The 22,331-nt window shown below is 41.7% G+C and overlaps 1 long non-coding RNA gene across 1 annotated transcript; it reads right to left on the bottom strand.

Annotated features, from left to right (window-relative positions):
- Positions 1-1,253: 1,253 nt before the first annotated feature.
- Positions 1,254-9,258, bottom strand: LOC125754095 (uncharacterized). The gene is made up of 3 exons (XR_007407509.1): positions 9,001-9,258; positions 3,114-3,243; positions 1,254-1,527 (listed from the first exon to the last, which is right to left on the bottom strand). It is a non-coding gene; the product is annotated as an uncharacterized LOC125754095 (long non-coding RNA).
- Positions 9,259-22,331: the final 13,073 nt, after the last annotated feature.

A 22,331-nucleotide genomic window follows, 5' to 3' on the forward strand; every position in this document is an offset into this window, starting at 1 on the left:
ATAATATACAGTTTGCACTGTAGCAGAAATCCTTTGAATTTGGGGAGGCGGACGGCATCTGTTTTAGGTTTAGGGGCTGCTGCTGGGAGGTTGATGGGATGAAAAGAGGGATGTACCCCATATCCCACTGCAGAAGGTCAGGGATGGTGAATACACGGCATGAGTGCCCCGATCCCATGGCAGATAACACTTGTTGCTTATGGTGCTTTTTCTTGCCAAGACTAGAGGCCACTTCAGAATCCTTCTTGACACTCCCAGTTAGTCATGATTGGACCCAGATGAAAGCTTTTAGTCATCCCAGATGATGGTTTCTGACAGTATGCACACAAATTGAATGTTTGCCTTAGATCAATGAAACTGCTAATAGGTAACTTTAAAAATATCCTTAAAAATGGAAATTTCGTGTGATTAAGTCTATTACATTGAACTATATACAACTCTGTTTACTGGACCTTTGATAGGAATTCTTTGGTTAAACGGAGATTTCTTGTCCTCTGTGAATGCTTAAACCCTAATACATACCCTACTTTACATATACTGAATTTTCTTAAAATGAGACCCCCTCATTTATTAATATCCTGAACATCTACCTTGGCACTAGCTCAATTTCCAGCTTTTGTCTATTTTTTTCATCTTTTGAGACTATGAGGTGGTTGAGCCCAAAAGAAGGAACCCCCCAAATACCAATAGGCCATAGCTTTTCCCTTTAGCTTCTATGCAATAGCTTGTTTTAGTGTTCCTCCCTGGAAGAGGTTTTTACTTTCCTCACACGTCACTATAGGGTTGTGGTGCATCCCTGTGGGAGAAGTGTACTCCCTACCCCGTTGACATCAGGCTTAGCTGTGTGACTTGCTTTGGTCAATGGAATGGGATGTATGATGCTATGGGCAGAAGCTCTAAAAGGTATTGCATGGATCACTTTTTTGTGCTCTTTCCTTCTGCCATGAGACCTGGATTTTGGGTTGTGAAGATACAGGGAATAGAAGTGCAGAGCCTCACCTTTGCTGGAGGGGATGGAGCCAGTGAGAAACAAACCTTTGTAAGCCACTGAAATATTGGGGATTGTTTGTAACTGTGACCTTACCTAGTCAAAGCTGACTAACACATTCGGGCAGCATTAGATACCATGTTAAGAAACAGCTTTCCTAGGGGCCTATTCTGGGTGAGGGTCATGTAGCTATAGAGTTCTCTTGGGAATGTTTCAGTTTACACACCCTTTAATTTTTTAAAGGAGATTTATTTATTTATTTGAGAGAGAGAGCATGAGTGGGCGGGGCAGAGGGAGAGAGAATCTCAAGTGGACTCCATGCTGAGCACAGAGCTGGACAAGGCGCTTGATCACATGACCCTGAGATTGTGCCTTGGGCTGAAACCAAGAGCTGGACACTTGACTGACTGAACCCCCAGGTGCCCCACCCTGTTGATGGGCATGGAGGGTGTGGGGCCATCCAGTCTTCTGGACACAGCATATGATTCATGTGTCAGAATCTTGTAGTACAATGTATCCAGACCACCTGATCACAGATGCTTTGTGGGGGGAAAAAAGAGAGAAAAAGAGAAAATTTGCCTTCAAGTAAGTTTGGAAACAATGTGTTAAATGAAGTTAAACAGGTTTCTTTCTGGCAAGACTTTTCAAAGCTTTTAATATGCTAGGGTGCATTGTGAGTCTCCAAGGGAAGCGGCATATATAGAATTCATTGTTTTCCAAAATTGTTTGATCATGGAACTCTTTTTTTTTTTTTTTCATAGAGTATTTCATGGGCTTAGTGTTCTGAAAAAAAAAAAGTAAGAAAGAAAAAAAGAAAAAAAATCTCAGCAAATGCTGCCTCTGGTGGTAGCAGACTTTGTGTATTTCTCTTGTATTTCCCCTCTCCTCCAGCCATCTGTCCTTCCCCCTGTCTCTCTTCTCCTTCGCCATTGTGTGTCTTCTCTGCGCCTTTGCACCTGCTTTTCCATCTCATCATTCTATTTCCCCCATTTCTCTGCCCTCCTTCTGTTCTTTCTTCTCTCCTCTCCTTTTCCCTCCCAGACCCTATTGTCCCCTCCTAGCCCATCCTCCTGGTCACTCTCCTCACCCTTTTCTATCTCTCTCCCCGGCTTTTCAAGAAACCAGAGAGTTTTCTCTGACTAGATGACCCAAGGGAGTGTCCTGCCTGATTGTCAAGTATCAGTCCTGAAAAGGAAAGCCAGCGATGGTGCTGCCCGCGTTTCCCAGGTGTGGTGTTAATTTTAAAGTGATGGGCTTTAACACCACATCAGCCTCCTTAAGGAGAGCTCCTTTGTTCTAGACTCAGACAAAGCAGCACAGTCAGCCTTAAAAGAAAAAAAAAAGCTGTTTCATTTTATATTGGAAAAATACAATGTGACATCTGGAGAATAAATTGTTCAGTCAGCCAGAAATACGCCTCGTAAAAATTGCTTAGGTTTCTGTAACAAGATTATTTACTGCGAGTGTTCACCTATAATACAGCACACTTTTGAAATGGACCTTTTATGAAACACATCAAGAACTGTAGAAATGTATTCAGTGCATTAATCTACAACACTGAACACTTTACCACACTTTTAGAGCAGATTTCAAAACTCAGACCATCTAATGAGATAGAAAAAAGTTATTCTTGTCCTATATTCATTCCAGTCATGTTCTATACAGAGCCCTTGGGATATTTAACATAATGCAATAGGTTTTTCAACATACACACACACACCCACACACAATCACACACACTGTTACACTCTCACACACAAACAAAATATATGACTGCTCAGACAAGTATTCAGTTTAGAATGCACTAGGCCCATATTTCAACAGCCTGTGTGCAAGGCAAAGGCTGGCTATTTTAGATACCAGAACTTTATAAATATTTAAAGATCTTGATTTAATCCAAATGAGAGATCGCTCAGGTGCTGTCAGTTACTTTCCATAACTCCTTCTTTTCTGATCAGGGGGTGACAGTTTGGATAGCAATCTCCTGGCAATTTGAGGAACAGCCTCAGTTAGCATCTGGCAGCTAGGACTGGGCCCGAGGTGGCTGAAGCAGGTGGATCGTGGAGAAGTGGGTCAGGCGGGGGAGGCAGGGAAAAGCATGCCCTATGTTGCCTGCTTCACTGACCTCCACTTTTTCTTTGCCACTCAGATTGCAGAAATGGGCTCTTCCAGATAGGCAGCTCAGGATTGGGTGATCTAGACGCTTCTGCTTCAGAGTCAACTCAACAACTCTCTTGGTTCCACGGTCATCAGTTCTAGAAGATCCAAAACACAGAAGAAACTTATAGAAAGAGTCTTCTATCAACCCAGTGAGTGGGGCTGGACTCTCCAAGTTCACCTTGACCCAGAGATTTTGGAGTTGCTGCTGACAGAATTAAACAAAAGGAAGAGACCAGTGTGGAAATCCTGGGGAGGAAAACAAGAGCTGCTCCAGAATTCTCTCTGGTGCCAAAAGTCACCTAATTTCTCCGCCATCACCTCCTATCCTTTTGGTACCCCCATGTAGTAAAGGCTGCATGGAACCCAAGGTAGAGCCAGGGGCAAGTGCACATCATCTGTGTCTTAGAGGATGGAGGTCTCTGGAGGAGTTGCCATGCTCTACATTCTGAAGGTCTCTCCTCTCAGACACCGAAGCTCTGGAGAATGCTTGCAGGGTTCTGACTGTTCTCAGTGCAGAGGGTGCCATTTCCTTCTACCACTTCTCATTCACTTTGCTGAATTTCAAGCCTCTCTTCTGGCTCACGTCTGCCCTCCTGGTCTGGCAGAGACTAAAGAATGACTTTTTTTTACTGCCTCTGCTCAGCTTTCTCAGATTTTTTTAAAGATTTTATTTATTTATTCATGAGACACACACAGAGAGAAGCAGAGACACAGGCAGAGGGAGAAGCAGGCTCCCTGCGGGGAGTCAGATGTAGGACTCGATCCCAGGACCGTGGGGTCATGACCTGAGCCAAAGGCAGATGCTCAACCACTGAGCCACCGAGGTGCCCCTCAGATATTTTTTAATGGGTTTTAGCATTTTCCATTTTAATTTTTGACTAAGTCTCACACTCTAGGTAACTCACAGCCTCCTCGAGAAACTTTCTTCTACTCACTGTTTCCATCCCTTTCGTGGCAATGTTGTCTTTGCTCTCCATGGTCCATCCCAAGGACACTTGTCATTCACCAAGCCCTCCATGACCCTCTAGCTCACACCACTTTTTCCCCTGTATCATCTCAACCAATTTATTGAACCATTAACAGTCAATCACGCATGGCCTCGCCTCACTTCATCTAATTTCCCGCTATGTGTTCAGCAGAGACATGGGAAAATGCAAAGACTAGCAGACCCTGGGTTAGAAAACCAGGAATTCTAACTTCATTGCACCATTGTGTATTTATCATGTCAATTTTGGGCAAATGCCTTGACAATTTTGAGCCTCGTGTTCCTTATCTACCAAATTGCCACCTCAAAAAAAAATGCTGCTAATATTAAGAGAAGTGAGTGAAAGCACTTCGTAAACTGAAAATCCTAGAAATCTCAATAGTATTGAGCTTCTTGTCTTACAGTGGCTTCCATTTTCCCACAGTGGCCAAAAAAAGTGTTGAACACACAGCAGGAAATCAACAGACCTTCATCAAATAGAATGTTTAGCTGTTCTCATCCCCAAGGTGTCTTTATACATGCTAGTTTCTGGAAGTTCTACTATAAAGCATAGAGCAAATCCTAACCAGGATGAAAAGGAGTTGAGTGCCCTGTCTGTGCTTTTCACAAAGATGCAAAAAGCTGAGCTTAGATTGTCCTCTACAATTTTCTAGAAGCTGGGTTGAGAGTTTTGTCATAGAGAACTCTCTGGAATGTTGCTGGCAGAAAACTGAAAGTTTAGCACAAACCAAGATATGATTTTTTCCCCCTCCTTCTTTCAAGAACAGAGAATACTAATAAATTAGGACAGTCATTTGATAGGTCAGAGGTTGCTGAATAATTTCCTGTACGGAAATGAATATATGCCTATATTAAGGAAAAGTGAGAAACATAAAGTCTTAGTGAGAGCCCATTTGATTAAGAATTTGGTTGGCTTATTTCTTGGTATTTCTCCCCAAATATCCTTTCCCTTGAGTTCTGAAAATGGCAATGGATTTGGCTGTGGGCAAGAAGGGATACCTTCTTTTCCTTTGTTTATCTAGTGTCCCAGTGGTGGTGGTCGGGGGAGGTGGTGGAGTGTTGATTCTGGCTCTGACGGGCCAAAGCCACCTAGATACTTAAAGATTCTACCTTTAGGCTGAGTCTTAAAAGAAATGTGTGTTGGGGCACCTGGGTGGCTCAGTTGATTAAGCATCTGATTCTTGATTTTGGCTCAGGTCGTGAGCTCAGGGTCCTAGGATCAAGCCCCAAGTGGAGTTCCACACTTAGCAGGGAATCTGCTTGAGATTCTCCTCTTTCCCTCTCCCTCTGCCTCTCCCCCTCTCCCTGCTCATTCTTACTCTAAATAAATAAATAAATCTATTTCAATTTTTTTTTAATCTATTTCAATTTAAAAGTGTGTGCTATTCGTGGATATAATTTAGCTATTAAGATAGTAAGAGAAGGTGAATCCTTTCAGTCAGCTTCTGTGAGTTCTAGAATCTCTATGTTATTGCAATGGAAAAGGAACAAAGCATGGCCTCTTCCAAAGAGGAGAGACAGCAGCAAGTTTAATAGCCCCCATTAGAGATCCTGGGCTTTGCACCCTGGGTGAAGCAACCTGTTTCTCTTCCCTTATTCCAAAGCATGGAAATGTCTCTAAACTTCAACTTGACCTTAGGGGAAGTTGCAGGCTCTAAACTGTGGTCCTACCCACAGGAATCACTCCATCCCCTTCAAATGGTTTCTAGAAAGGCTTGAGAAAATCATATATGGACACGGGCCTTGTTCATTGGTGAAAATTTCCCTTTAAAAACATTTTAAAGGCATTAATTGAAAAGCTTTTCAGGTTCAAGATCCTGTGAGGCAAACTGTGAGCTCAATGGAGAAAAGACACAGTCTTTTCAGTCATATACTATGTGCTGAGGAAGACCGAGCTGTACAGAAGCAATGATGGCATCAGATTGACTGTGGAAAGCACTGTAATATGTGTACAAGTGCTCACTGAAAGAGAGGGGAGGAAGACATCTATGTAGGCAGAAGAAGTAAAAAAGAAGAAGACAATCTAACAAGGGCTATCCATTGGTGATCAAACCAGTATCTTCAGCCATGGCTGAACTAAATATGCTTTAGCCATAACTTCAGCACCAGATTGATCAAAGAGGCATTTGTGCAGTCCTTGACATGCCACATTGTAGGAAAGGTTCTAGAAATTCAGCATGTTTAGGCCCTGTAGATGTTGGTTGGTGCATATTGCCACTTGGGATTTTTTTTTTTTATCTCCTCCTGTATATCTACTTGGTCTTTATGATTCTTGGTGGCCACTAGCAGATGGGGATTTAGGTACTGTCAAAACTATTTGGAGTTCTAAGTAACATAAGCCAATTCAAGAGAGTTCAAGCAAAAAGGGGAAGGGGAATAGAGGATTTACTAAAAACTATGAATATCTCATGGAACCCAGGGGAAGAATATAGTTGGGTTGTAGAACAGAATTACTATCAGAACCTGGAAAAGTTGCTAGGGATCAAGGTAATGCTCCCTCTCTCTCATTTCTGCTTCTCCCTGAGCATCTTTTCTATTCTCTTTATATACCTATTCCTATGCTTCTCAGTCCATGGGAAAAAATGGGCACCCAGATGTCCATGTATCCATCATATTCCATCATTCACACAAACTGGTTATCTCTGAATTCCTATTTCACATTCCTGGTAGAGAATCTGTCTGAAGTAATTTAAGCCACATGCTTCTCTTTGGTCCAATTAAATTTCTAACACCTAATTTCAAGCAGAAGGGAGGGGTTTCCCCACATATCCAAGGAATTCTCCAGCACCTGTAATAGGTGCCCTACAATTCAGTTCAATTCTGACACTATCTACCTGGAGGTAGCATCAGATTCCAAGGGTTGGCAGCTCAGTTCTACAAGATCACTTTCCTACTTCAGATGCTGATTACAAGTCCAAGTACTTCTTACCGACCACTTGTAAATGAGAGGTCCCCATAATCCCCTTTTCAGTTCACTTAATTTGCTAGAGTACCCCACAGAAATCAAAGAAGCATTTTACTTACTAGATTACCGATTTATTATAAAAGAATATAACTCAGGAACAGCCAAATGGAAGAGATGCATAGGACAAGGTATGGGGATTGGGCCTGGAGCTTCTAAGTCCTCTTCAGGCACACAAATCTTCCAGAATCTCCATGTGTTCAGTAACCCAGAAGCTCTCAGAACCCTACTCTTTTGGGTTTTTATGGAGGTTTCATTACATTGGCATGATGATTAATTAAATCATTGACCATTGGTGATTGAACTCAATCTCTAGCCCCTCTCCCTTCCCTGATGTTGGGGATGGGACTGAAAATACCAACTGCCTCATCACTAGGTTGCTTCTTCTGTCAACCCTGGGTGCTTTCCAAAAGTCACCACATTAACATAACAAGAGAAACCTTTATAGCTCCTATCACAGGAAATTCCAAGAGTTTTAGGAGCTCTGCCAGTAACAGGAAAAGACCAATTATGTATTTCTTCTATAAACCTCAATATTATACCAATCAACTTTGCCTATAGGATTGGTCAAAGAGTAGAAACATAGCTGTCAAGGTCCCATCCTTTGGTAAAAAGAAGCCTCTTTAAAAAGAAGAAAAATGCTTGGAGACTGGGCAGATGGCTTTCCCATCCCCTACCTTTGAAAAATATATAGTATCTATGCCTTTCTAAGTGCCTGTGCAGCAGGAAAATAGCCAGTTTAGGGAAAGCTCATGCATAGGTAGAAATCAGAAGAAAAAAGAGCATTGTAAATTTTAGATGCCATCCTTCAGAAAACAGCGATATGAACCTAATCTTCATGACCTCAAGTTTTGACCATGTCAAGATTGTGTTTCTGGATGTTCCTGTAGTGATTACAAGTCTATTTTGTGGGATCTCAATAACTTTGCTCTTTACAAGGTGTATCATTCTGCATTACAGATGTGTATATGAAGCTTCCAAACAAGGCTGGTTCACGAAGGCCCTAGGAAGTCCAAACTCTTCGGTACTGAACACAACCCTTTAGACTGTGACTCCTGCTACTTCTTCTGTCTCAGCTGTCACCACTCCTGATCTAGCAGTTTATGTTCCAGACATTTAGAACTCCTTAAGATTCCTGAAACAATGCATGGTCTTTGTGACTCCATGCCCCAGAACAACCTGTTCCTTTTTTCTGAAGCCTCTTTCCCATCACCCATTCATTTCACAAACTCCTATTTACTTGTTAAAAGTGGTTCACAAATAACTCCCTCCAAGAAGCTGTCCTTGAGCACACACACACACACACACACACACAGCCCACTAGAATGGGATGATGAATTCACCTAACTCAACAAAAAATGGCACTCCAAGGTTGGATGCATAGCATCATCTCCAATCTTTCTGTTTTTTTCATCCATAAATTGTTCACATATACTAGACACGACTCTAAGCTCCCTTAGAATGGCTCCATTGTATTTATCTTCATATTGATTCCCCTACAAACATATTTTTGCACAAGAAAATAGTATAGCTTGGAGATCAATCACAGGAAATATACTGTCAGATAGACCTGCCTGGGTTCAAATTTTAGCTCTCCTATAACTCTAGGCAAGTTTTCTTATTCTCTTTGTCTCGTTTCCTCACCTATAAATGGGGAATAATCATTAAGACTTATCTGTAAGGGGTATAATAGGGTGATTTGATGAGATAATACATGTGACATAGTAAGCCTTCGACAAATGTTGGAAATTATACAAAAATCTTCTCAAAAGAATTTCTGGGTGGTTTCTTTTTTATAACTTAGAAAGTAGTTCAACAACAACAAAACATCTTGTGTACTTTGGAGACCTTCACTGAGAGTAATGATAAACCATTATTTCTTAAATGGGCCAAAGTACTAGTTACCAGAAAATGCTGATTTATAAATTCAGTTTCATCTCCCGCAGTTAGCTTTGATTCCATTTGCCTTTTCCTAGATGGCAAAGAATTGGAAGGACAGGCTGAGCTTTGATTTCACACTTAGGGATTCTCATCAAGAGTCACGAGGTTATTGAGATAAAATGTCCTTCCTGAGCTCTACCATCCATCCCATCCTTCTCCGGCTTGTCAGCCAAAAGCCTCTATCCAATTCATCCCCAGAAAAGTGTTCCTCTCAGGACAATAGAGGAGTTTTTGTAAAGTTCTAGAACTCTGACTTTCTCAGCCAGAACTCCAGGGGGAATAACTTTTTATTCTGCGAGAGAAAACAGAGACTGGAGGTGGGAGGGAAGCAAAAGAAAAGAAAGAAATTCTCTTTCTTATGCAGGCTCCCCCATGCATGCGTGGACACACACACACACACACACACACACACACACACACACACACTGTGAGCTGTAGGATTTTTGGATTTGTAAGAAAATACACATATTTTTCTAAGTCTGCTGGTGACAGCTCTTCTTTTCAAATCTTATTGGAGGCTGCTCTGTGTGCCCCGTGTTCAAGATGTGAAGACGAGAGAGTTGGCACGTCCCTGCATTTTGGTACTCACCTTCTCACACTTGCTCCCAACCACTCATGCACTTGATCCCGATTCTTTTTCTTCTTTGGTCTCTTTTCTTTCTGTGTTTCTCCTCTCTCCCTCCCCTCTTCTCCCCTTTGTTCCTCTTTTCCTCCCCCTACCTCTCTCCTCTGTTATTGGAGGAGCATAGTCATTCCTAGTCACATTGTGTTCTCAACTTTAGGAGATGAGATACATTTCCAGCTCCACAAAACCAGTCCCAGGACTGTGCTCATCACGCGTGAGTGCTGCTTTTGTGGGCAGGCACATGCCCGGAGGGATCCTGGCACCTGAACACAGCCAGGCAGCCTCTTGCCTTGCGCTATAGAATGCAGTCACTGTTGCTCCATCCAGAAGAGTCTATGCTTCCAGAGCCACTGCTTTGGCCGCAGCCAAGCTACTCTTTGAGCTCTTTATTTTAAGACCATTTCTTGTTGGATTCTGCTGCAGTCTGTCTCAAAGAACAAAATAAAATAAAATAAAATGCAAACTGCAAAAAGAAATGGACTTATTACCACGCACTGATTGCCTGGACCTGGAACATGATGGATCTCTGGAATGATGCAAATAACTGTTTTAAATCTGCTGCCACTTTTCTAAATATTAACATTGGTATTAAACAGAAATGTCTCCTGCCAAAAAAAGAACACTAGGTTTAGGGCCAAAGGGAGTCAGTTCTGACATTCATTATCATTTAAAAAAAATATTTCAATTTGGAGGAAATGAGATAGGGGATAACTGGGTACAGAAGAGAGTTGTGGGTTTTTTTTTCTTTTCCTTTCCTTTTTTCTTCTTTTGAGAGGGGGTTGGGGCTGAAGCTGTGCATGTCAGAGAATTTACCCAGGAGGATGGCCAACCTGCAGCAGAGTCAATTTAGTTACAAGATCAAAATCTCTTGACTCACAGGAGACAGTGTTAAAAGGTTGGGAACAGCTACAGATCTGTTAAAATCATGCTTTTGCAGCAAAATCAGATTCTGAATTGCTTTACAGGCTCTTCATTTATAAAGCTCCTTTCAAGCTGGCAGATTTTCATCCAAATAGTCAGGATGCTTAGGAAGCTGTTGAACCAAGGCATTGACTTCATACTACCCTCCTCCCCACCCCCACCCCAAAGCCCAGCCCCTACCTAGGTCAAGTCCAGCTGCTTGAGGGACAGGAAGAAACAAGTGAAGTCCCAGACTAGGCCTGGTTTTGCGGTGTTTGTGATCTAGGAAGCCACTGACTGATGCTCTCTTGCTGATCTTAATAACAAACACATTAACAACAACTACTGAGCACTTACTATGTGCCAGACACTGTGCCAAATATTTGTGGACAGAGGTCAGCAAACTACAGTCCATGGACGATTTCCAATCCACCACTTCCTTTTGTGCAGCCTGTGAGCTCAGAATGGTTTTGACATTATAATGGTAAAAAAACAAAACAAAACAAAAAAAAAAACACAACTATTTCATGACTCCTGCAAATTATATGAAAATCCAACTGTAAGTCTACAAGTAAAGTTCTATTGGCTCAGCTCGTGACCATGTCAAATTATTTATGCATTATCTGTGACTGCTTTGGGGTGGCAATGGCTGGGTTAAGCGGTGACAGTAGAAATTGTAAGACCCTCCCCCGCCCACCACCACCACCAAACCTAAAATATTTACTACCTGGCCCTTTACAGAAGTTCATGGACCTGTGTTTTTGGAAATAATCTCATTTTTACTGCAAACTTCCAGAGGAGAGCCTCTGGCTACCCTTATGGCTGTTGGGGGAAAGGGGAAAGAGATGCAGAGAAGTCATTTTACCTATGCACTTGGCATGACTTGCTTTTTTCAAAGTCACTTTTGATGAAATTTCTTTTAAAAGGAGGCACTTCTACAGGTGCTAGGGAGTCAGAGAGGAGTAGCAGGCAGTCACTGACTCTGGAGACTTTTCAGTTAAAAGTGGGAGCTGTATATATGTAGATAGTGTAATTCTTTGAATTCATAAAACACTTTTCTTTCATTTATTTATTTAAGAAACATGTATACAGCAATTGTTATGCGGCAGGTCCTAGTCTGAATGCTTGACAAATATTAACTCATTTAATTCTCTCAGCCACCCTATGAAGTAAATACTAATCCTACTTCCATTTTATAAATGGGGAAACTGGGGCACATACAATTAGTTTAGTACTAACTCCTAGTCTTACAATTAGTCAGTGGCAGAAGCAGGCTTTGAACTTGTTGACCCTGGTTGGAATGCCCTTGCTCTGCACCAATGTACCATGCTGGTTTTTTTCTCTTAACATATCATTTGCTCCTATGGCAATCCTATGGGAACAGAAGTGGACCTGCTAGTACCACTTAACAGAGGCAGAAACTGAGGGCCTAAGAGGTTCAATGACCCATGGATGAGCACCTATTTGGTGGCAAAGCCACTCATGCCCTGCCATCCCCTGCCTACTTCACTTCATATCACCCTCTTCTTGCCTTTTTGCCCTTAAACACCATTTTATTTTCTTTGGAGTTCACTTCACAGTTCTTTCCTATGAGGTTCCCTCTTCCTGCAATACCCCTCCCCTGTACTCTTCATGCACGTGATTCCTTTTTATCTTTCAAATAAGGTGATCTTAGCAAAAGTTAGATCCTGCTTCTCCCGTGAAAAGATCCCCAAATAATAGCGTTTATTTCTCTCTCTTGCAAAAGTATGTGTAGACATCAAAGGCTAATAGGCAGTTCCATAATCATGAAGGACCAGGCTCCTTCTTCAACATGGCCCTATCTTAGATTCCAAAAACATTGCTGTAGCTCCTGCCATCACATGTGACTTCCAGTCTGCCCAAAGGAGGAAGAGAGAGTAAAATAATCCACCTCTCTGGCCCACATTCCATAGGCTAGGATTTAGTCAGATGGCCACACCTAACTGCAAGGGAGTTTGGGAAAACCAGTCTTTTTTCTTGAAGGCTTTATGCCCAGTGAGAACGTACAGAGTTCTGGTAATGAGCAAGGAAGGGAGAGCAGGCATGGGAAGACTACTGTTAAAAGTACTTCTTGGGATCCCTGGGTGGCGCAGCGGTTTGGCGCCTGCCTTTGGCCCAGGGCGCGATCCTGGAGACCCGGGATCGAATCCCACGTCAGGCTCCCAGTGTATGGAGCCTGCTTCTCCCTCTGCCTGTGTCTCTGCCTCTCTCTCTCTCTCTCTCTGTGTGACTATCATAAATAAAAAAAAAAAAAAAAAAAAAAAGTACTTCTTTACCAGTACTTAACAGTACTTCTCCAATTTATAATATGATTTAATTTGTGAGATTATTATTTAATGTCTTTCTTACTAAGCCAAAACTCAGACCCTTTTTTTTCTGTCTTGTGTCTGCTATGTCCCCAGCACTTAGTGGAGACCTGGGCACATTGTAGCTGCTCAGGATTTTTTTTTAAGATTTAATTTATTTGTTTACAGAGAGAGTACATGCATGAGCAAGGGGAGGGGCAAAGAGAGAGGGAGAAAGAGAATCTCAAGTAGACTTCTCACTGTGCATGGAGACCGATGTGGGGCTCAGTCCCATAACCCTGAGATCATGACCTGAGCCGAAATCGAGAGTCAGATGCAAAACTGACGGAGCCACCCAGGTGCCCCTGCTCAGTATTTTTTGAATGGGTCCCCAGAAGGTCAGAAGTGGAACTCAGGACACCAATCTCTTGCCTGCTGCTAGAGCTCTATGTCAAGTCAGGCAAAGGATACCTTATCTTTAAACTTTAAGATAAGAGAATTTCAGGGATATTCCAGGGTGGCTCAGCAGTTGAGCATCTGCCTTCAGCTCAGGGTGTAATTCTGGGGTCCTGGGATTGAGTTCTGCATCAGGCTTCTTGTGGGGAGCCTGCTTCTCCCTCTGCCTGTGTCTCTGCCTCTCTCTGTGTGTCTCTCATGAATAAATAAATAAAATCTTAAAAAAAAGAGAATTCCAGGCAAAGAGTATAAAGGTAGGTGCTCTTTTCTTGACCCTCAGGATAAAGAAATATTGTCTGATCAGTGATTCATTGTCCAATTGGTGGGAGTAACACTCAGTGAACATGGGATACGGTGAACACATACACAGGTCAACACTAATGGTCTGACTCAGTAACAAGAGGACTGGTCTCCTGTGTGCAACCCTCTAGGTCATGCTTCCATTTCATGAGCCCCAGAGGATCAGGAATGCAACCATGAGTCCAATACTTGAACACAGTTAGGACCAAGTATCATACTCTCATGAAATTTCTGCTAGCCAAGTTCATTCATATAGCTTTCTCACCAAGGAATATCTTTTGTAGCCACTTAGAGTTTTCATTTTGCAGAACTCTAAGAAGAGATATCATTTGTCAACTGCCTACTATGTGCCTGGAACAACCCATCCCTTGAACATACATGATCAGTAAAAGCACTCAACTGCTATGAGAGATTACCAGTGTAGCCGGCGGAAGCAACAATGTTCTGTGTTCACCAAACTATTTCTTTTTTATCTCTTTAGCTTATAGAAAGGCTACATTTCTTACCTTCTCTTTGATGGGGGATGACTGGGGCAGGTAATCAGATCTGGTCTGGAACGTGGGTAGAAATGACATAAGCTACCTTGGGTCCTTCTTATCTATCTTCCCCTTCCATGGTGTGGAGAGCCATGTGTAAAGATGCTCAAGCTATAATATGGAAGAAGCCTGTACTTCTGAATCCTTGCATCTCCCTATATGAGACATCACAGATGTACCTTTTTAGATACTCTAGGGTCTCACTTGTACATTATTCCAGCCACTGCGGTGGTGACCAGCACTTCACAGGTTCAAGCCTACAACTCTTATGTACACCATAGCTTCTTTGTAGATGGTTGATGCAGGATAAGTCAGAGGTGTGGGAGTGCAAAAGCCTCAGTGGGGCAAGTTTTGTTTGCTTCTTTGTTTTTTCCAGCTTTGTTGGGAAATAATTACCATACATCACTATATAAATTTAAGCTGTACAGTATGATAATTTGATTTACATATATAGTGGAATGATTATCACAATAGGTTCAGCCAACAGCCATCATCTCATATAGATACAATATAAAGAAAAGGAAGAAGAAAAGAGAAAAAAAATCTTGTGATGATGAGGGCACTTAGGATCTACTCCCTTAACAATTTTCCCATATATCACACGGTGGTATTGGTATAGTCATCACAGGGTACATTACATCTCCAGTGCTTATCTATCTTATAATTGGAAATATGTGCCTTTGACCTCCTTCCTGCAATTCTCCCTCCCCCTAAACCCTCTGCCTCTGGTAACCATGTCTGATCTCTTTTTCTATGAGCTTTTTAAAAAAAATTCCACATATAAATGAGGCCATACAGTATTTGACTTTCTCTATCTGACTTATTTCACTCAGCATAATGCCTTCAAGGTCCACCCATACTGTCACAAATGGTAGGATTTTCTCAATTTGTAAGGCTGAATAATATTCCTGTGTGTGTGTATCTCACAACTTCTTTTTTCCTAAGATTTGGTTGATTGATTGATCACAAGTTAGGGGAGGGGGGAAGCTGGGGGATATAAAGAATCTCAAGAAGACTCCACACTGAGCATAGAATTGAATGCAGGACTGGATACCCAAACCCTGATCATGACCTGAGCCAAAATCAAGAGAGTTGGACATTTAACCAACTGAGCCACCAAGGCACCCCTGTATCTGACAACTCCTTTATCCATTCATCCATCAACAGACACTTAGATTGTACTTAGGTTGTTCCTATGTCCTGGCTATTGTGAACAATGCTACTCTGAACATGGAGGTGCAGATATCTTTTTGAGTTAGTGTTTTTGTTTCCTTTGGATAGATCCCTAAAAGTGGAATTGCTGGGCCATATGGTAATTCTGTTTTTAATTTTTTGAGGAACCTCCATGTTGGTTTTCATAGTGGCTGCACCAATTTACATTCCCATCAAGAGGGCAGTAGGATTCCTTTTTTTCCACAGCCACACCAGCATTTGTTAGCTTTCTTTTCTTTTTGACAACAGCCATCCTAAGAGATGTGAGATGATAGTTCACTTAGGTTTTATTTATTTTTTTAAAAAAAAATATTTTATCTATTTATTCGTGAGAGACAGAGAGAGGGGCAGAGACACAGGCAGAGGGAGAAGCAGGCTCCATGAAAGGATCCTGATGTGGGACTCGATCCTGGGAATCCAGGATCACACCCTGAGCCAAAGACAGATGCTCAACCGCTGAGCCACCCAGGCGTCTTCCTCACTGAGGTTTTAATCTGCATTTCCAAAATGGCATTGAGCATCTTTTCAAGCACCTCTTGGCCTTTCATATATCTTCTTTGGAAAAATGTCCTTTCAGGTCTTGGAGCAAACTTTTGATCCATGGGGATGGGAGCCAATGGATAAATGCTTCACCAATTTTCAATCAGATACATACTCATAAGGTGCATTTCATGTCCTTAGATTCTGTTGGGATCACACACCCTGCTGCCCTCAGTGGCCTTACTGAGTCATTGGCTTAGCAAGGCTTCCTTGTACTGACCCTTCCTATTAACCTGCTTCATGCTGCTTGTTTTCACTCCTTCTGCCTGCTGTCATGGTGCCCCATAAAGCATTTGCACATCAACCTTTTGCCCAAGGTTTGCTTTCTGTGGGACCCTATTTAAGATACTCTGCTGGACTGGGAGTTTTTTGGGACAGTCACCCAACTGGGAACATCAATGTTGAATCTTATGTGAGCAAGAATTAAATAGAGATTATACCTAGCTATTGAAAATGGGTTTGCTTATGACAGCAGCAAATGCTAATTACCCTGACTCATATGTTACTCTCCTTTTCCAAATAAGGGAACTGAGTTCAGAAAATTGAAGTAACTTTCCCTAGTCACACAATTTGTATTAGAACTGGGGTTCAAATCGAGGTCCACTTAATTTGCAGTGATTTCTGGGACATCATAATTTACATGAGCCATTGACAGAGTTTCCACAAACTGGTGATCTTTTAGCATCTTCCTCTTTCTTCCTTCCACCTCATCGAGTCCAATGGGCTAGGATGGTATCGTAGTTGCCTGGATGACCTCAACCCAAAAAGTACTAGTATAGGCAATTTCCCCCTTTCCATCATTAGCATCCATGCCTACTTCTTTATTTTATTAGGTAGGGGGAGACTTTCTCGGAGGACTATGCGAATATGTGAGTAAGACATTAGAGAGGTCTCAGTTTCCAATTTTCCCCCTTACGATTCTTTAGTCAAGCAATCATCATTTATTATATGAAAAAAGCTTTTGTATGACACTTTGAGGAAAGTAGCAAAAAGAAAGTAAAATCACCTATAATATCAGGAATGAAATGAATTATTCAAAGTGAGAAGGAAAGAATTTTCGCCCTCCAACAAGTCCCCATACTTGACTATTGTCAGACTCACTTCCCAAAGAAGAGCTTTGTTAAGATTTTGGGGTAAAGCTATTCTATCTATCTATCTATCTATCTATCTATCTATCTATCTAATCTATCTACCTATCTATCCATCTGTCTATTCACATATATAGTTATGATCATTTTGTCCATATATACAGAGTTAAAAACAAAAAGAAATTGGATGTTATTCCATATGGCTGAAATCTTTCTCTTTTAATTCTATATGATGAAAATTTTCATTGAGGTAATATTCTACAAATATTCAGCATCATTTATTAGGCAAATATTTACTGATCCCCTGCTGTGTGCTAGGTGCTCTCTTAGGCTCAGGAACATAGCAGTGAATATGCCAAGTTCTGACTACAATGAGTCATGCAATAAAAATTGACCTTATGATGTAATATTCCACTGCATAGAACTATCACATATCACTTAATCAATGACCCAGAGACAGGCATTCTAGATTGTTTCCATTTTATTTGTTGTTACAAAAAATAGTGTAATGAGCATTCTTGAATATATATCTTGACATACTCACGCTAATATTTCTGTGTAATAGAAGCCTAGAAATAGAATTATTAGCTCTCTTTTAGCATTGTAATAGATACTACTAATTTACCATCCAAAATATTGTATCAACATTTTGATAGAGTTTGAATCTGCTCTATTTTCCCTAGCCTCTCCTGCACTTAATGTTATCAGTGTTAGATTTTCTTTCCCTACCTTTAAGCTGAAAATAATATCTCACTATTGCTTTTATGCACTTCTTTAATAGGTGGCAAGGCCAAGCACCATTTCATGTGTTTGCTGGTTGAATGCATTTCTTTTGAGTGGCTGCTCATGTCATTTATCCACTTGTTTATTGTTTGTTTATTTCTTCTCATGAATTAATGTTGAGATCCTCGTGTTGTGAATATAACAAATTCCTTCAAGGAGCTTCCAGTCCAGCAGGGAAGACAAACCTTGGACAATGGTTAAGATGAAACAGATGCATCCAATAAAAGTGTTGTTTCAGGTTCTGCAGGCACACAAAACAGTGTTGGGTGTGAGTCAGCAAAGAAGGCTTCCAGGTAGAGGAGATATTTATTAGGAGGAAGAATAGGCCATGTGCAAGTGGATAGCAGACTTAAATTCCAGGATAAGGACGCAGCAAGCATGATGCCCTTTAGGAGCCTCAGATTTGGCTTTATTATTTACATACATATCTATATAAATACAAGCCCTCATATTCACAGACTGATAAGACCAGGTGATATTAAGTTTACAAAATAATTAGTCTTTAATAATATTAATAATAGTAATGATTAGTCAACATTACTGTCATCTGGTATATTCCAGACACTCCTATGAGCACTGCACATGTATTATCTCATTTAATTCTTTCTTAATCCCCCATATTAGGAACTATTTTATTATTCCCATTTTACTGGTAAAGAAACTGAGGCACAGTCAGGAAGTTGTGAGATCTGTTCTTGGCACTGGGGTAGCAGGTACTCCTTGAGTTAGTCTGTTTCTGTTGTCTTCCCGTTAGTATCCACTTCAAGACCTGGGGATTCACTAGGCTTCCATCCCATGGTTGCTTTGTGATGTTGGGATCACGATTCTGAGCTTCAGATTCTTCTTCTATAAAATAAAAATGGTGATAATGATATTTAACATTGACAGACCACTTTCTGTGTCAGTTAGGTAAGTTGGTTACATCTCAGTTAAATAAAATAAAGCTTGTAATCACAAAGGATTATTTCTTGCCCATGCTACACCATAAGATGGCTAGGAGCTCTGCTCCACATCTCCTTTCTCTAGGACTCCATCATGGTGTGAGCGTCCACGGTCCCTGCAGTAGGAGGAAAGGGCATTGTAGTATTACAGTGTCTTCCACTAGCAGCTTCATGCTTTCATTCAGCAGTGGTGCATAGTCTTCCTCTTTCATGTCATTGGCCAAAGCAAATCATGTGGCCACACCTGAGCTCCAGCACCAGGAAAGGCAGTCCAGCCAGGTGCATGAAGGGAAGAATGGGACTGCGGATCAATTACCCTAATCCACGTGCCAACTCTAAGTGTTCTATGTGTTTTGCTGTAACAACTCTGTTTGCCAACAACCTGATGAAGTTACTGATTGCTGTGCCCATTTTAAGGATGAGGAAGTTGAGGCACTTGGCTAGTAAGTGAAAAAGCCAAGTTTCAACCTCCAGTTGTCAGTCCTCCCTGTCCCATAGTCTTAAACCGTCCATTATAGTTACCCTACAGGGTTATTGGGAGGATAATAGATAGAAAGAGACTTGAACAATGCAAATGACCATAAGGAGTATTTGCACTGTTGCTGCTGCTTCTTCGGTGTTCTGGTTTCAGGAAGTCCTTAGGCAAGGAAATTTACTTGACTCAGCCCCTTCTACCAACCTTCTCCCTCTCTACCACCCACCAGAAAGACACAGAGTTTTCAGGAGGCGCTGCTGCCTTTGCCACGAATGAGTCCCGCCCAAACAACCCAGCACACAATCTTTTTCCAGTCCAATTCCCATTAACCTAAAAGTCTCAAGCAAGCGCAGTGAATCAAATGAATAAATATCAGTCACCAAAGGGCCGGCTCTGTGAATAAGTCATGTAGCAGAATGTAAAGTGGGATAACACGTTGTAAATTAATGTTGTTAAAATGAATACTTGATAGTAATCCCAAGGAAGGCTATTTACCATCAGCACTTGAAGCGACAGGAGCAGCGTGGAAGCCAAAGCAATTTGCATCGCATGGAAACACTCAGGTTTGCCACTGCTGATGAATTATCAAACACTTTGGCTATTCTCCATGTGCAGCGCAGTTTAATGTTTACCTAAAAAACAATGGGGCAGGGAGGTGCTATGTGTGCCTTGCAAATGGACAATGATAGAGGTCAGTGGAGATGTGTGAAGCAAAGCTAAGGAAATCTGTTTGAGTAGCCATTCGCCACCCCCAACCCCTGGCTGCACACCTGGCTTTTATCCTCTCTTGAATTGGGTGGGACAGTTCATCCCGAAGCTAGGTAACAAGAGACAGGGCAGCCCCGGTGGCTCAGTGGTTTAGCGCTACCTTCGGCCCAGGGCGTGATCCTGGAGACCCGGGATTGAGTCCCACATCAGGCTCCCTGCATGGAGCCTGCTTCTCCCTCTGCCTGTGTCTCTGCCTCTCAATCTCTCTCCCTCTCTCTCTCTCTCTCTCTCTCTCTGTTTCTCATGAATAAATAAATAAAATAAAATAAAAAGAAACAAGAGACACTGTCAAGACATCACCTCTTTTGTGCTCTCTCTTTCCAGCCTCACTTTCCTGGCTTTGTTCCTCTGATGAGCAGCATCCAACTTTTCAGGTGCTGGGGTTTCCATATGCCTAAGCAGATAGCTAAAGAATGGAATTTTCTATTAGCATAAGTCTTGGGTATAAAAATGATGCATGTCTCTTTGAAAATCATCCAGCCTAGAGCCCCGGGATCCTCACAGTCACCCTGAATGACTTGGGTGCCACATTGAAAACGACACCTGTTACTGACCTTTTCTCCTTCATCAAACATTGCCTTGTACTGCATCTTTCGAGTCCTAACACTGCGTGCACAGCCTACCCACATCATAGGCACACTCATCTCAGGAGAACTCAACTAGAGAGGAGGCAACAAAGAGGAGGAAAAACATAAAGAGGGGCGAATGAGCTCACCCACACTTCCACTTCACAGGAGGCTGAGAGGGAGAATGAGAGCTGGGTAGTCCCGGTTCTTGTGGGCCTCTCCATAACGTGCTTGGCTCTCTCTACTGAACGCAAGGACTAGCTTTATACATACGCAATTTTAGAACGTGGTCCTTGACTTCTTCTTAAGGGATTGTAAGGATAATAACTTGCCTTTTATCTGAAGAGAGAGAACTTGCCTCCCCCCCACCCTTGACTGTAATTGAGGAAATAACAGTAACAAGTTCACACTATTTACACTCGTTCCTTTAAACCTAACTTTCAGCAGACTGAGAGTTGCTCCTTTTGGGACATGTACCAGAAAGGGCAGATGATTCCTTTCCCTGGTGCTCCTTCTCCCTCACCCCACCTTGAGAGGAAATTCATGTAGCGTAGACACAGTGGCCCATCACTTGATTTGTCTTTGGTTGAGAACAGGATTTCCCAAACTTGAGTAAGAGACAGACTTTTTTTAGAGGACAGTAAGCGTCAGGGACCCCAATGAGACTACAAATTGCTTTTATTAAAATGTTAATATACATAAAATGTGTGCTTATGGTTTTAGCCAATTATGAAACCAAAACAAAGTAGAAATTAGACACAAATATCACTGCAGATCCAATAAAATTCAAATTAAAACTATTACATATGATGGATTGTGGGTTTTTTTCCCGCTGGAATGAATCCTCTCATTGTCATACTTTCGTACTTTGGGCATTGGTGCAGGTTCTCCTAGGGTAGAAGACCTTAAAGACCTCTCTTTCTCATCACTTGGCACGAATTTATCATTTCATGTGAATTTGTGCACTGGATCCTTCTCTATTGTTTTCTGCAGAGAACAGAGGTAGTAGTACTCGGAGTGTGCATGGTGGTCAATAAAAATTTCAAAAGTCTTTTCTGAAATGGTGTGGCTGAACTTGATTAAGAAGGTGGTCATCAAAAAGACCCACAATATAGTTCTATTGATTTCTTTTTGCTTGTCATTGGAATTACATGTGACAACAAAAATTTCTTTTAGAGAGAATAAAGTCTGTGGACTCTCAGGGGCTATGAACTCTAATTTGAGCATAGAGGTCTAGACGAATTCTAGATGCTCTAGAATTCTAGATGTTCTAGTGTTGGAGATGGAAAGAATTCCATCTCCCTGCCAGCTATCCTTCTTTGCCCTATCAATCATCAGAATATGTTCGATTTAAAGAATTCAAGTGGACAATCAAGACACCTGGGTTCCAGTTCTAGTTGCAGCCCTAACTAGCTTAGATTCTGGCCAAGTCTCCTCTCAGGATCTCCATCTCTACCACCACCAACTCCTGCCCCCACTGGAATGGCCACCCAATTTGCCTACCTGCTTCCATTCCTGGCCTCTCTCCCACTAACACTTTACTCAGCAGTAGAGGATGGTGTCCTTAAATTATAAATTAATCATGTCATTTCAATGACCTTCCATTGGGGTTCCAATAATACTTAAAATAAAACACATGACCTATCAAGCTGTGTGTGATCTTGCTCTCCTCTCAAATTCCATCCACATCTCACTCCCTGTCCCCTTCCATGACCCAGCCCCAGAGCTTCATTATAGTTCTTTGAACTGCCTCGACCCTTTAAATCAAGCTTTTAAGGGGTTTTTTCTCTACGTGGAAG

The sequence above is a fragment of the Canis lupus genome, chromosome 2 (genome assembly GCF_003254725.2).
Source record: "Canis lupus dingo isolate Sandy chromosome 2, ASM325472v2, whole genome shotgun sequence".
Lineage (NCBI taxonomy): Eukaryota > Metazoa > Chordata > Mammalia > Carnivora > Canidae > Canis > Canis lupus.